The following is a 15,880-nucleotide window of genomic DNA, read 5'->3' as shown; positions in this document are numbered from 1 at the left end:
ATAAACTGTGTATCATATAACTTAATAAGTAACATGACAATAAGAAAGCTTAACCATTGTACTTAAAAATTAGATTGCATTATTTATATTAACAGCAAACAATAGTTGTTACTTTTGAAGAAATAAAGTTTCAAAGTTTCGTAGACATGAAAAACAAAGTTGTAAAAACAAGTTTTGAGAAATACATCTGGTGGTCAGGATGCCTATGACAAACTTGTGACCTTTCTGAGAGATACAGCTGATGTCAGGATGCCCAGTGATAGGATAAAGTTTTGGTGATCAAGATTCTAACTAAGCTAATTAAGACAAAACAAACAAACAAACAAAAAACTGTTCTTGGAAAGACCCCCTACCCTTCCCTTTGATAAATTCCGAGAACAACTGCAAGATTTCATTCTGACCCTGCCCAACCACCCAGTTCACCCTCCTCTAAGGTACATGCCAACTTGCCCTTTCGCAGTGATTCTCCAAGGCCAGGTGTAGGGCTGGATGAGGAAAGTGACTAATTGAGCCAAGAACAGCCTCTTGAGCAGGCCAGCCAATACCTGACCAGATCCTTTGTCCTGTGTACCACCAATGAGAATAGGCCAGCTAACCCTGTTACTGAAGTCTGCCCTCTGTAACGAATAAAAATTGTGTGATTTTTGGGTTCAGGGTTGCCTCTTCCTGAGTGGATGAACAACCCCATGTACGTTAATTAAAAACCTTACACCCTCATGCTATTGCAGCGGTCACTTTGTCAATTTGTGCTCTGTGGGTGGCGCTCCTGAGGTAGGGCCACTATGGGGTCTTACAACACTTTCTCCTGCTTCTTAAAATTATCCAAAGAGAGAATAACCAACTTAGTAAATCTGCAAGCACTGATGAATATTCCCTCTTAGTAATCATAGAAGGGTTAAAAGGTTCTCACCATCATTCTAATATATAGATTTAGAATTAAACTTATGCTAAGCTTATTAAGAGGTAATTTTCATCAAATACATTTTAATAGGTGTGTCAATAACACTTCTGACATCAATAAAGTTTATTTTCTTGAAAATTGCAAAAAATATATTAATAGAAGTACATAAGCATTACCTATCATAAATTTTCATGGTGTCAAAGCAGGTCATTTTTAGGCAACATATCCAAATCATAAAATATTTCCTATGGATTCATTTAATAAGAAATTTAAAGCCATTTACAGAATCGATGGTAAATATTTAATAGCATGTACGAAAAGGGGGATATTGAAAAAATTTACTTGGAGAAGATGTAAATCACAATATCACATAGCTTTCCCAAGAAGAGAGAAGAATTGGAAGAAGCCCAGATTATCTGCTTGGTTCTCTTCCTGTTTCTCTGGGATTGTTGTCTGATTTGGCCTTGACCTTGGCTGTCTATTGCTCTCTCCTCTTCTGCTTTCTGGGGCTAAAGTTCCCATGACTTTCCTGCTGTTACTTGATCATTCCTTCCCTGTTTCCTCCAGTGGGTTCTTCTCGATTACATATTTATTTAGCTATTTCTAAAGGCCGTCTTATTTCTTCTCTTCTGAATATCCTTGAAGAATTCCAGCCTTTTTTCCTCCCTAAAAATCTCAGCTTTTACAGGAAAAGTTTATTAATACTTGAATCTCACTTAAATCCTTTACCTGAGCTGCAGAACCTTCACATTCACCCGCACGATTTCTCTCTGAGACTGATGAACACCTTCAAATTGGTGTTCACCTTCAAATAAACTTCAAACCACAGCTCTCCCGATCAGCTTTCTACCTTCACTCTGCTTTTGTTGACTATTATACAATCTTCACGTTTTCCAACTAAAATCTTAGAGCACCCTTAACCTCAGCCTTCTTCCTCTGTATATCAAAGACATCAAGTCAACATATCCAGCTGCCTTAGTATCTATTGACATCTGCTTTGGGTTAGTTTTTATTGTCACCTTCCACTCCCCAAATGTAATTTTTTCTGAAACATAAGTCCCATGTTATCTGATACCTGTCCCTGAAACACTTAGAAATGGCTCTGGATAAGATTGGCAATGACACTTAATAGGGCATCATTCATTCTCCATTGACCCCTCTGTGACACACACCTCCATCTTCTCCGTTCTTGAAAAGTTCCCCTATTTTGTTCACTGCCTCTCTTCTAAGTGGGATTTCTCCCTATTTCTTTGGCCTTTCTTATTCATTCTTAACTTTGGCTGATACTTTGTCAGGTGCACCAAATGGAAAAGACAACCACAATAAATGACAGCAGCTATACCTAGGATCTGCTGATTCTATATCCACCTCTAACACATTTAGACTGCTGACACAAAGATCTGCCGAGTTACTTCCTTGTGTGAAAAACCACAGAGTGTCAAAGTCTACCACCCTTAACTCAAATCACCTATAGTCCTTCTCCAAAAACCTGTTGCTCCTGTCTTCCTATCTAAAGAATAAATGCACTGTTACCCACCCAGTAAGATACCAATATGACAAAGCATGAGGTCATGCAGAATCAATCTGACCCCTCCCTGCCTTTCTGCCATTATCTTCAATCTATTAATTTCTAAGTAGTTAGTATAACTCCCATCAGACTCCATCGCTAGTTTCACATCTTTTGTAAAGGTTCTATATTGTTCTCAAGAAATTGTTGCAATAAATCCTCCACTGACCTTCATCTGAATTTTGTTGTAGAATAATATGTAATGGTGATATAACAATTATTAATGTGTAGTAAAGTAAGAAGTAAAGACATAAAACCTTTTTGTCAATTAGCATTCTGAACATCTATTCTAGGTACAAATAGACTAAGATACAGACACACAGACTTAAAAGTAATATGAATACGATTCTTAAATTTGTTACCGTAACAGAAAATACCTTTAAATCAGAAAGAAAAAAAACCATATATTTTTATAAAATGCTAAATCTATCTTCTTTAAGAATATCCAATATGGTGGTCAAGGAAGTTTATTAGACCTCTAAAGTAATATAGACAATTACTGTTGCCTTTGGTTGCATCCCAGATGTTGAAGATAATCCCCGTTGATGAAGATACTGTATCCTTTGGACACAGGACTTGGAGAATCTGAGACAGATATGAACTGAAAACCTCTCCAAGGACTAGCTTTCATAGCACTTGAAGTACTCTCAAGGAAGGAAAAGAACCAACAGTTCTACCCAGGCCTGATACCTGTGAACCACAACACAGACCAGCATTGCCAGACAGATTTTATAGTGGTGCTCTTACCTTGATAGTAACCAACAGGTCTCTAATTGGATTTAAGACTCTCTTAACAGGAGGGAAATTATACCTGGTACTCTAGCCTACTCCCTAGGGATACTGAAGCCTGTTCTCTTAAAGGAGAACATGTTAACACCACTTGCTAAACCAGTATAATTCCTAATTGCATTCTAAATACTTATCCATATATCATCACTCATCAAAGAAACTTTTTTTTTTTGCTATAGAGACCATTTCAAAAAACACTACTACTACTGTCCAAAATGAAAAAAAAATTGATCAAGGAGTTCTGTACCCCATTTGGTACCTCTACAACAAAACTTTTGTACCTAAGGTTCAAAGAACATCTTAGAAGAGAAAGGAAAAATGGTAAGAGTCGAAGACCAGGGAATCTGCTGTGAAATTGTGCCTCCTAAAAATGACGGAGAATCTTCATCTACAGTACCTCAAAAATATGACTGTCTAAACTGTCTTGAACAAGTAGAATACCTATTAATATAGACGCATAGGAAATCTCACAAGGCCTCATCCACAAACAAAGAACTACAGAGAACTAGGGTATGCTGAGGGCTAAATAAAGTTTTGCCTAGGGATGAAGGACCCAATTGGTTAACCAATACCAAGTGGTCAGCCTGAAATCATACACATGCAAGGATCCAAAGGAACTACCTATATATTAAAATTTAAAAAATCTTAAAACACCAAACACCTCAAACACCTTGGTTTATCTCCTACCTGCTCTTTTCTTCACTGACCACAGCCAGAACTAGACATTTCTCTGAGGCAAACCTATGACTTCATTTTCTTTTTTCTTTTCTTTTCTTTTCTTTTCTTTTCTTTCCTTTCCTTTTCTTTTCTTTCTTTCTTTCTTTCTTTCTTTCTTTCTTTCTTTCTTTCTTTCTTTCTTTCTTTCTTTTGTGCATCTAACTAAGCTTCTCCCCTTAACTGTGAGGGTGGCTCCTCAGCTCTGTTGAGGACCTCAGTTGTGGGAAAACCTTACCATCCCATTGTGGAACCCTGAGTAACCACCATAGGCACACAGACCTCACATGGATTCAGAGCCTAGTCTGCGATCCTTTTCTGCATTATTTTTCTTTTTTTTTTTTCTTTATTAACTTGAGTATTTCTTATTTACATTTCGAATGTTATTCCCTTTCCCGGTTTCCGGGTCAACATTCCCCTAACCCCTTCCCCTCCCCTTCTATATGGGTGTTCCCCTCCCCATCCTCCCCCCATTACCGCCCTCCCCCCAACAATCTAGTTCACTGGGGGTTCAGTCTTAGCAGGACCAAGGACTTCCCTTTCCACTGGTGCTCTTACTAGGCTATTCATTGCTACCTATGAGGTTGGAGCCCAGGGTCAGTCCATGTATAGTCTTTGGGTAGTGGCTTAGTCCCTGGAAGCTCTGGTTGGTTGGCATTGTTGTTCATATGGGGTCTCAAGCCCCTTCAAGCTCTTCCAGTCCTTTCTCTGATTCCTTATGACTTCATTTTCATATTTCATTATAAATTTTACAGGTTGCCACTCCTATTCCATGATAAGTGCCTTGCTTCCTCCATCCTCAGTACTAAGCAAATTACAGGTAGAGTAAATATTAAATGAATAATAATGGTTGCCACTAGCCTCATAGTGACTTACAGTGATTCTTTGAGGCCTCGGTGAAAGGTGCACATCATGACTATGAAAAGCCTTCCCCCCACGCTCTTTTCTCACCAGATACTCCATCCCAAGCTTACTTATCAGTGAGTAGTGGTACCATATTTCTTAATAACTGTTCTATTTCAAAATAGCGCAGCTCTGATATAGCATATGCTTAAAAATTATTTGTTGAATTAATGTTCAAATAAATTACTTAACTTTTCCAGATAGAGATCCACTGTTCATATTTTTGAAAAGCTGTTCCCTCCAAGTTTTGCCCCTTTAATTTCCTCTCTCAAGTATACAAAGTTCTGCAAAGTTTGGTCAAACTGTAAACATAAGACCTGATATTTACCAGGCAAACTTTTTTTAATTAATGAATTTATTTACTCTCTTTACATCCTGATTGCTGCCCCCCTCACACAGCCCCTCCCCTCCTCCTCTGAGAAGGTGGCCCCTGTGGGTATCCACACACCCTGGCACATAAAGTCTCTGAAGGACTAGGCACATCCTCTTCCACCGAGACTTGGCCAGGCAGCTAAGTTAAGGGAGTATATTTCACAGACAGGCAACAGTTTTAGGGATAGCCTTTGCTCTAGTTGTTAGGGGATCTACATGAAGGCAAACTTAAACTCTATTTAGTTAAAAAAAGTTGCACTTATTTGAATCCTTCAAGAATGCCCTTTGATATTATCTAAATAAAACCTATCATCTGAACCTCAAAAATTCATGTAAGTAAACCATCCAATGGAAAAAAGATAGCATTTTCAGCAAATGGTGCTGGTTCAACTGGAGGGCAACATGTAGAAGAATGCAGATCGATCCATGCCTATCACCCTGTACAAAGCTTAAGTCCAAGTGGATCAAGGACCTCCACATCAAACCAGACACACTCAAACTAATAGAAGAAAAACTAGGGAAGCATCTGGAACACATGGGCACTGGAAAAAATTTCCTGAACAAAACACCAATGGCTTATGCTCTAAGATCAAGAATCGACAAATGGGATCTCATAAAACTGCAAAGCTTCTGTAAGGCAAAGGACACTGTGGTTAGGACAAAACGGCAACCAACAGATTGGGAAAAGATCTTTACCAATCCTACAACAGATAGAGGCCTTATATCCAAAATATACAAAGAACTCAAGAAGTTAGACCGCAGGGAAACAAATAACCCTATTAAAAAACGGGGTTCAGAGCTAAACAAAGAATTCACAGCTGAGGAATGCCGAATGGCTGAGAAACACCTAAAGAAATGTTCAACATCTTTAGTCATAAGGGAAATGCAAATCAAAACAACCCTGAGATTTCACCTCACACCAGTGCGATTGGCTAAGATCAAAAACTCAGGTGACAGCAGATGCTGGCGAGGATGTGGAGAAAGAGGAACACTCCTCCATTGTTGGTGGGATTGCAGACTGGTAAAACCATTCTGGAAGTCAGTCTGGAGGTTCCTCAGAAAATTGGACATTGAACTGCCTGAGGATCCAGCTATACCTCTCTTGGGCATATACCCAAAAGATGCCTCAACATATAAAAGAGACACGTGCTCCACTATGTTCATCGCAGCCTTATTTATAATAGCCAGAAAATGGAAAGAACCCAGATGCCCTTCAACAGAGGAATGGATACAGAAAATGTGGTACATCTACACAATGGAATATTACTCAGCTATCAAAAACAACGAGTTTATGAAATTCGTAGGCAAATGGTTGGAACTGGAAAATATCATCCTGAGTGAGCTAACCCAATCACAGAAAGACATACATGGTATGCACTCATTGTTAAGTGGCTATTAGCCCAAATGCTTGAATTACCCTAGATCCGTAGAACAAACGAAACTCAAGACGGATGATCAAAATGTGAATGCTTCACTCCTTCTTTTTTTTTTTTTTTTTTTTTTGGTTCTTTTTTTCAGAGCTGGGGACCGAACCCAGGGCCTTGCGCTTCCTAGGCAAGCGCTCTACCACTGAGCTAAATCCCCAACCCGCTTCACTCCTTCTTTAAATGAGGAAAAAGAATACCCTTGGCAGGGAAGGGAGAGGCAAAGATTAAAACAGAGACTGAAGGAACACCCATTCAGAGCCTGCCCCACATGTGGCCCATACATATACAGCCACCCAATTAGACAAGATGGATGAAGCAAAGAAGTGCAGACCGACAGGAGCCGGATGTAGATCGCTCCTGAGAGACACAGCCAGAATACAGCAAATATAGAGGCGAATGCCAGCAGCAAACTACTGAACTGAGAATAGGTCCCCTATTGAAGGAATCAGAGAAAGAACTGGAAGAGCTTGAAGGGGCTCGAGACCCCAAAAGTACAACAATGCCAAGCAACCAGAGCTTCCAGGGACTAAGCCACTACCTAAAGACTATACATGGACTGACCCTGGACTCTGACCCCATAGGTAGCAATGAATATCCTAGTAAGAGCACCAGTGGAAGGGGAAGCCCTGGGTCCTGCTAAGACTGAACCCCCAGTGAACTAGTCTATGGGGAGAGGGCGGCAATGGGGGGAGCGTTGGGAAGGGAACACCCATAAGGAAGGGGAGGGGGGAGGGGGATGTTTGCCCGGAAACTGGGAAAGGGAATAACACTCGAAATGTATATAAGAAATACTCAAGTTAATAAAAAAAAAATTTAAAAAAAAAATTCATGTAAGTGAAGTAAAGCATTTGACACATTATTTGGCAGGTGAAAATATTCTAGTACTCTTAGGCCTCATTATCAATATCATAATTGCTATTGACTGAATTATAACAAAACTAAGTGAAAGGGAAAATTAGACAATGCACCGTCAGCTAAGAAAGAAGCTAATTTAAAATAAAATAGTTCACCATATTTTAGAGATTGGAATGTTCCAAAAGTATCAGAATCTCCAAGATGACAGGAGTGCCTCACTTTTCTTTATATCCAGGAAGATGATTTGTTCCAATTTTACCAACAAACTTGTCCATAATGGGAATAAACAGGAAGTCTGATTTTGGCTGGGAGAATAGTATGGTATAAACATGTCAGAACAGTTTAGTATCTCATAAAAAGAAACAAATATACCTCCAGTGTAACAAATCCATTCCTAGAAACAGTATCTAGGCTAATTCTGAAGTTCATAAGAGAGTGTGGTAGAGTATCTTACAGTTTTATTCATTATAACAAAATGAAGTTGTGGGAATTAATAGGTCATTCTGTAAGAATCGACCTAGATTGATCTCATAATGTATAATGTTGAGGGCAAAGAGGAAGTTACATGTGAATTATGTATACTTTAATGTCTACTTACAATGCCCAAGCATCCAAGGCAATCTATACATCACCTATAGATATGCCCACAAGGCAGTGGAAAGAATAAAACTTTTTTAAATATAAGGTAAAATTACACTTTATACATATGTAACAGATATGTAGCTTGGACTTCAGGCAGGAACAAGAGGAGCATGGGCTGTTTCTAACTCTGTTTCCTACCTTTGGATCCCTTTCACCTAACTGGGATGCCTTGTCTAGCCATAATAAAAGAAGACGAAACTTGGTATGCCAAAGTGGATTGATACCTTTTCCTTCTATAAGGAAAAAAGGGAGGGGGAGATGGGAAGAGAAGATGGAGGGACTGAGAAGAAAGGAGGAAGGGAAGTTGCAATCTGGATGTAAAGTAAATAAATAAATTAACTAATAAAAAATGTATATGCATATATACTCTGCAGAGATCTACACACAGTATAATAAGATCCTAGAGTTTGAAGGAGACTAGGCTTAAGAAATACTTTCTTTTACCTTTAATGTTATTCTTTTCTGAGTATGGCACTTACATGGTCTTTGTGATGACTACCTTCAAATATCCTAAGTTTTATAAAAGCATTTGAATTAGTTCCTTTCTGTATTTGAAAAAGGGAAATATACAAAACTCCTCTATTGTTCCTTAAAAAAAGAAAGAAAGAAAGAACAAAAACAAAAAATACCAAAAATCCTACCACCATCACCACCAAAAAAACCCACCCCATCTCTTGGTTAGAAATTAAAACATTTCTATTTGTTCTGAAAAATAAATTGTTATTTTATCCTTGATATTGAAGCATCATATACCTCGGAGTAAGGTGGTCAGAGTAATCAAGAGAGAAACCCAGGAGAAAGTCAGTTATTAGACAAAGTTGTAACGTGTCTTTCCACTGGTTTCCTATATCCCTGTACACAAGGAGACTCTTTTTTTTTTCTTCAGTTTTCCTCCCCAAGATTCTGAGTGGGACAGAATGAAGCCTAGGCTAGGTCTCGTTCTTATAGATGGCACTCGCTATTCCTGCCATGCTCTGGCTGCCCCGTAACTACGTTTTCTCTTGCTGAACGTTGTACTTTCCCTCTCACCTTACAGATCCATTTCTCTCAATTTCCCATGTCCTACAGTGTGACTATCATTCTCTCTTAGGCTATCAAGCTTGAAAACTTTGTCATTATTGTTCAACATTCTTATGGAATAATTATATCCTCATGAGTGTGTGATGGGGAGAGATGGTGTGCACAGATACATGTATGTACCGATTTAGCCAGACTGTGTGGCCAATAAGCTTAGGGACCTGCATGTCTGTGCATCCCAGACAGGTCTTTACTGTGAAGTAGGTTTGTGTGCTTGTACATTAAGCACTTTACCAATTAGGCCCAAATCAGTGAACACCAGGTTCAGTAAGAAACTTAGTGTCAAAAAATAAAGCAGAAAGTGATACAGTCAGAAAACCCCCAATGCCTGGGTTTCACATCTATATACATCTCCACATACATGTTCCAACTCCTCTTTATCCTCTTTATCCATGCTTAAAGTATCAGTCTGTTTTCATGAGTTCCCTTATATCTCTGCTGTTTATTCCCCAGCTCACCTGCATGCTGTCTCCTGGATGCATCTTCTGAGGAGTGCAAGGCTCCTAAGTCACTGAGTCAGGACATTTTTGAACACTTGGTTATCTAGAAGTCCAAATCTATTTGAAGTTTCCATAGCCAATCCAATTTCAGAGCTGTCATCCAAAATCTCCCACTGCCCTCTCCATAGAATACTCGACATCCCTTCTTCCCAAAAATACATAGAAACTACCAGATTTTTATGTTCAACATTCTTCCTATTTCAGAATTCAACAAAATCTAGTATTCATTGTTCATGACTTCCTGCCAATTACCACACAAACAAAGTTTTCATTTAATATGTCTGTAAATGCACTACTATTTTTAATTCAGATAAATGCTTTAAAGGTTAATTTGCAACATTAAAATACTGTTTTGTTTTTAATATATGTGCAATAAATAATCAATACTTATAAATGATTATTATTTAAAAAGAGCAATTGAACTACTTTTTACCTGATAAAATCTATTGCTTATTCTTGTGGTGTTTTGAAAAAAAATCAAACAAGTAATAGAAGAATTTTCAAGTCAAAAATTTATCCTGGGGTAATATATGTTAGAAACTAGCAGCTTTCTAAGTATAATATTTCAATGGTGATGACTCTCTAGCCTGTATGTTGCCTAAGATGATTTCATGTATACAAAATCTGGAAACTGCTGCTGTGCATGCAATAGTCTCACCATCTTTCTCTGGAGAGACCAACTTTGTCCCTTCTTCCAGGCACAGCTAAAGGTTCACCACTTCCCTCAGTGCCCTCTGGAAATTTATTACTCTGTTGCTGCTACGGCCAATGCCATCCTGGATTCTGCTTTTGAATGACTCCGATATACATTCACTTTTCTAGCCTCTAGTGCCTTCAATTCAAACTAAAGACTAGAGAGGCTGCTTTGTAATCCTGGGATTCTCACCATCATGCTTTCTATGCTACGGAATCAGCAGCAGTGACTCCCTGAGTATGCCCGGGTAACCAGTAGGTGAGCCCCTTCTCCTACTCAGTATTTTGAGTAAAGTATTTTGGAATAAATGAAGCTTATCTAAGACATTCTTATGGTCTCCGGGCCTAGCCCTGTTGGAAATTACTGAAACAGTTCTAAATATATTTATTAAACAAATAAATAAGACTTTCCCAAGAAACCAGACCATAGGTCACTTCTATTAGTAACTGTGTACCATATATCTTCCATACTTCTGAAGTATCACCCCAGCTATATTCTCATTTTGCACTGTCTTAGGCCCTAAAGAGTTCACATTTATATGGCATACCTTATACAAAATACTAGTTGCTACCTTCAATGGTCACCAAATGCCCTAGGGAAATCTGTTTGCATATAGCAGGGTCTTTTAAGAAAGGACTTACTAAAAATTAAATAATCACATATTCTATTTCAATATAATTTCAAACTATATTTCATCTTTCAACTTAGCTGGCACATGTAACACGGGATGACTTTTAACAAGCTTTGGCTCAGTAGTCTTAATTATTTCTCAGGCACAGACAGGTAAAAATATCCTGCTTAAAAATTGGCTACAGGGAAGGTGAGAAACATAAATAAACAATGCATTTACTTTTAAGTGTTATGAATTATTTGTAACTATAGCTTCCAAGTCCATTATATTAATTAACAGAACTTCATAATTTGTAGGTTCTGTATACCACCTAGGAAAATTTATCCTTATGAGCTAAAGAAAATCATGTAGTTATGTAAAGGAGGGAATAAAAAGATCATCACTAAGATCCAGATAACTTTAAAAACGTGGCTAAAGTACATCACAATCAGCTCTTAATTATTCTGAGACACAATGCCCTAGCATCAACAACTCAATATTAACCTGAAATTGGACACAATGAGTACAGATTCAGATGCACTTTGAAGAAACAATGAACCTTAATAAATTAATAGCATTGTGATTTTTACTATATTCCTTTAGGTCATTTCATTGTGGAAAATCATAATGTAATAACACCACCCTAACTATTTATAAATATAAAGTACAGTAGCATTAAGTAAATTCCACAATGATAGAAACCGTCTCCAGAATGGTTCCATTGTGCAAAACTAATACTCTACACCCATAAAAGAACTACTGCTTCCTCTTTCTATCAGATCTTGGCAACCACCATTCTACTTTCTGGGTTTGTGAAACTGACTGATCTAGATATCTTATATGAGTGGAATAATATGTATTTGTCTCTTTGGTCAGTTTCTGAAGCTTAATTAACACAAGTTAGATAAGGTTAAGTCACCTCTGTCAGGTACTGCCTAGCATGTGTTAAGAACAATGTGATACTATGTGGTAGACTAAGTGTACTTTACAGATGAAGAACCTGAGGCCTCATACGGTGAAACAACCCTATTCCATTGGGTCAATGCAACCCCACCTTATTCCAAAGCTCAATCTTTTCAACACATCCAAATCAGATGCTCTTTAAAACAGTATTTTCAGAGGCTTTAACCAAGTGTTGATCTGGGTTAAAGTGAAATTTTTGTTGTTTGTTTTTGTTTTACAACTTGCTTTCCATGAACACACGTTCATTCTTTTAAAAACAAAACATTTTAAGCCATATTTCGAAGTGTGGTTCTAACTCTGTCCCACACGGTTTTTTAATAAGTTACCTCCCTTTTTTTTCAAGCAGAGCTTAGAAAAGAAGAACCAGTCTATTAGTTAATGCTTCTGAAAATCCTGAACTTCCTAATGTGTAGCACACATCAGCAATGAAAGGAACAGTATGTTTTAAAAGTAACACTTACATCTGTGGAAATGAGTCCCGGTTTCTTCAGCTTAGGCATATGCCTGTCTTGGTGATCCAGGAACACCAGCACTCCTCCTGAAAGAACTACCTGGGATTCAAATACTTACCAACGTGACAGGGATGCTGCCCAACCAGAAACCCTGGAAGGCAAGAGAACTACAATACCCACAATTCAGTCTCCATACCTGAAACTATCAAATCAGGGAGATGGCTACAGTTTCACTCAAAGAAAACAAAAGCTGTTTAAAAGGTCATGTGGGGTTGGGTGAGGATAGGGGTTGGGGTCGGGAAGAAGGTACATCTAGGACCAGACTAGACCTAAGGCCTTTTTACCATAAAAGGAAATTAAAGTGGGGTGATGTTTGCCAAAAACCTCAAGAACTCCTTTGGCAGGAAATGAAAATTCTTTCTGCAAACAAATGTTCTTGCAGCTGTGGAACCTGCCTGGCCAGATTCTCTTTTGGTGATTCAAGGTGTGGGCACCTCTGTGCCTGGGGAGGCAGGTGGATTGAAAAGCAGAGGTGAGGCCAGATAGTCTCAGTTTCTCCTACATCAGCACTTTGCTTTTCACTCAGCAATAAGGCAGAGGCAGACATGCGGGGGTGTTTCCTTTATTTTCAAAAACTATTACAAAAAAAGGAACCACTACACTTATAACTGGCTTTAAATAACTGTGAGTAAAATGATCCCCCCTTTCATTCCGGGTCTATTTTTTTCCTTCTGTAAATTACAGCATTATTTCTAGTTGTTTAGAATTTAGGAGAAAGAAAATGAACAGGAAAACTGTAAGTTAATAAAGCAGTGTATTAAATGTTATACTATGCAGTATTAGTAACAGGAAAGTTTTTAAGAATCTAAAACTAAGAAATGTGTTTTACCCAGTTTTTTTCCATATGGTCTCTCCATCTAAACCTTTATTTCCTGTGAAATATAACCCAGAAAGGAGTGAGCCTTGGCTTGGTCTGAGTTTAAAAGCATAACATGGGGATTTATCAAACCAAGTAGACAGTAAAGGGATGACCAAGAAGAGAGTCTTCCATTTCCTGCTTTCCTCTCTCTGTCCCAGAATTCTTCAGTCCTCTGTAACTGTACTGTCAAAGAGTCCTACTGAAGTTCCTCCTTGAGTCATCTCATAGCAATCCAACCATCCCTGAACTCCTGACTAGAACCTAACTTTGTTTCATTTATATTGCTTCCCTAAATAATGGCTCTCTTGCATCATCTGGCTTCATCTGAATTAGTCCCTCCCACTTAATCGGTTTTCTGATATGCTCTTATATCATGTGTTCTTATTGTAGATGTGTTTGTGTATAAAAAGCACCCCTATCTTTATTTGAAGGCAGAACTTTATTCCATCCCCACCTCATTGATTCAGTAATATACACATAGATATTTCTGAGAAGCAAATACTCAATGCAGAAAATGATAGCAATATTAACCTAAGTTAGATTTTAATGTTTACTGCCATCGCTATCCCACCCAGTGGACTTCTACAAGAAATACTGCTATCAGAGCCTGCTGCTTGCCAATATGTTCTGAGGCTCCCACACCTTTTACTTATATTTTTTCTTTCTCATAATGCTGGAGATCAAACCCAGACCATTGAGCTACAACCCCACTCTGTGTGTGTGTGTGTGTGTGTGTGTGTGTGTGTGTGTGTGTGTGCACAGAGGCCAGAAATCAATGTCGGCGTCTTTGTCTTGATGTTTTACTTGCTCTCCACCTTATTTTTAAGGCTGACCAGCAGCTCCAGAAATCCTTTTGTCTTATCTTCTAGTGTTAGGATTACAGTTACACATACCACAGCACCACAACTGGATCTTTACTTAGGAGTTTGAGATTGAATTCAGGTGCTCAAGCTTGTGTAGCACACACTTTTCCAACAAAATCACACCCACAGCCTCTAGTCTTTGTTTTTAAGATAAGATTCTTACTATATAATCTAGGTTGACTTGGCAACTTAATCCCTTTTAGTCTTTTGGGACAATAGGAGTGCACCATCATACCAGCCTCCACACCACTTATTTACAGAACGTCACAGTATTAAATAAAGAAATACTGCCTCTGATAGTACCTGAATTGACGGCTCTTGTGGATCACCATTCTTTCTCTATCTCTAGATCCTGAGTGTACTTACTTGACATTCTAAATCCTAAAGGCTAGTTTTCTAACCCATGGCTGCTTTCTTGAGCTCTGTTCTTGCCTTCATTTTTGATCTTTGATTCTTGGCTCCCACATTTCTGGCTTTCCTCCTCCCAAACCTAATCTCCTGGGTCTGAACCTAAAACATTATAGGCTCTTTAAAATAGTCCTTAATCACTGATCTCCCTCACTGAGAGAAAGGCATTCTCAGCACTTGTTAGTTTTGCACATCAGTCTCAGAGCTATTCTCTGAGTCTTCACCTGCTCAGCTGTCTTCTGGCTGTCAACAGTGGTGGAGGAAGTGAGTCAGATCCTGCTGCTGCTGACTCACACAGTGACATTTCTGTAGGCCATCAGACATAAAGGCAATCTGATAAAGGTGAGTGCTGTCTGGCTGTAATGAAAGCATTCACCTCCCTGTGTCTAATAGCGTTGTACACTTGTTGACTCCATAGGCTGCCTGTATGGCAATAATTAAAACTGCCTAAGTTAGGCCCACCACCCATCCTCCACACACGGATTAGGGTTGCTTTTTTAAGGAAATCACTTTTGACATTTTACTTCTTCTGTGCTTCCTTCCCAATTCCTTGTACTGACATGGATGGTGAGTTGATTGATGCCTTGTTCATGCTTCTCCAAGGTGATAGCAGTTTTCTACAAAATCATGACCACGTTCAACCTTGGAATGTATTGTCTTTAAGAAAAGTTAAAATATCCACAAATGTTACTTCTTGATGTATTCACAGGTTTGTTGAGAAGTCAGTCCCTTCTCATCCCAGTGGGTAGGAGGAGGAAATCAGAGATTGGAAGAACTTTAACTGGTTCGTTTTCTTGGAAACACATCAGGATACACAGATTAGTATGTGTCAAGTATAGGCCTTCTGTGGTTAGCTACACAGTTGGACCTATGCTTTGCAGGGGCATTTGGAAGGACCAATAAAAGACTAACATCCCATATTCTTCAGTGGCAGGGGTCAAGAGGAGGACAAAGAGATTGCAGTTTCTTCAGCACCCAAAATAAGTGGTGAGAATCACTCAACAAAGGACATCATGCTATTTAGAGTTCAAAAGGCCTTCTGATCAACAACAAATCTAATTCATTACAGGGTGAGCCAGATATGATATACGACCACAACATGAACTTCAGGCCTCTTTCCCACACTATAGTGTGATGCTCATCCCCCAGAATATATATTCACTCACTAGATAAATCACTCAAAGAGTAATAATAAAACAAGAGTCCTTCAAAAGAACATTTCAG

General features: G+C 38.6%; 1 protein-coding gene across 1 annotated transcript in view; it reads right to left on the bottom strand.

Moving 5' to 3' along the window:
• Positions 1–12,936, bottom strand: part of Macc1 (MET transcriptional regulator MACC1) — a 78,711-nt gene extending 65,775 nt beyond the window's left edge. Inside the window, exon 1 of the mRNA XM_006240694.5 lies at positions 12,476–12,936. The gene's annotated coding sequence lies outside the window, so the exon portion shown is untranslated. The remainder of the gene's footprint in view (positions 1–12,475) is intronic.
• Between the last annotated feature and the right edge of the window lie 2,944 nt (positions 12,937–15,880).

The sequence above is a fragment of the Rattus norvegicus genome, chromosome 6 (assembly GCF_036323735.1).
Source record: "Rattus norvegicus strain BN/NHsdMcwi chromosome 6, GRCr8, whole genome shotgun sequence".
NCBI lineage: Eukaryota > Metazoa > Chordata > Mammalia > Rodentia > Muridae > Rattus > Rattus norvegicus.
The sequence above is the reverse complement of the archived record's forward strand: the minus strand, read 5'-3'. Positions and strand labels throughout refer to the sequence as shown.